This window comes from Penaeus monodon, chromosome 28 (genome assembly GCF_015228065.2).
Source record: "Penaeus monodon isolate SGIC_2016 chromosome 28, NSTDA_Pmon_1, whole genome shotgun sequence".
NCBI classification, from domain to species: Eukaryota; Metazoa; Arthropoda; class Malacostraca; order Decapoda; family Penaeidae; genus Penaeus; species Penaeus monodon.
Genome location: NC_051413.1, coordinates 1,038,999 through 1,039,200, shown reverse-complemented (window position 1 = coordinate 1,039,200; position 202 = coordinate 1,038,999).

Here is a 202-nt window from a genome sequence, read left to right as displayed (position 1 = left end):
AGACTGATTGATTATTACCATTTTCTTATTTCCAATCTCTTGCTTTATTTTTCAGTCCCTTTTCTCACTCGCTCTGATTAGCTTCACCCATTATTCCCATTCACTCATTTGTTTCTTTCGAAGCTTCAAACGAAAGGATAAACAGGCGTAAAAATATAACGACAAATTGACTCGAATTTCGGTGTTTACATACAATATAGAT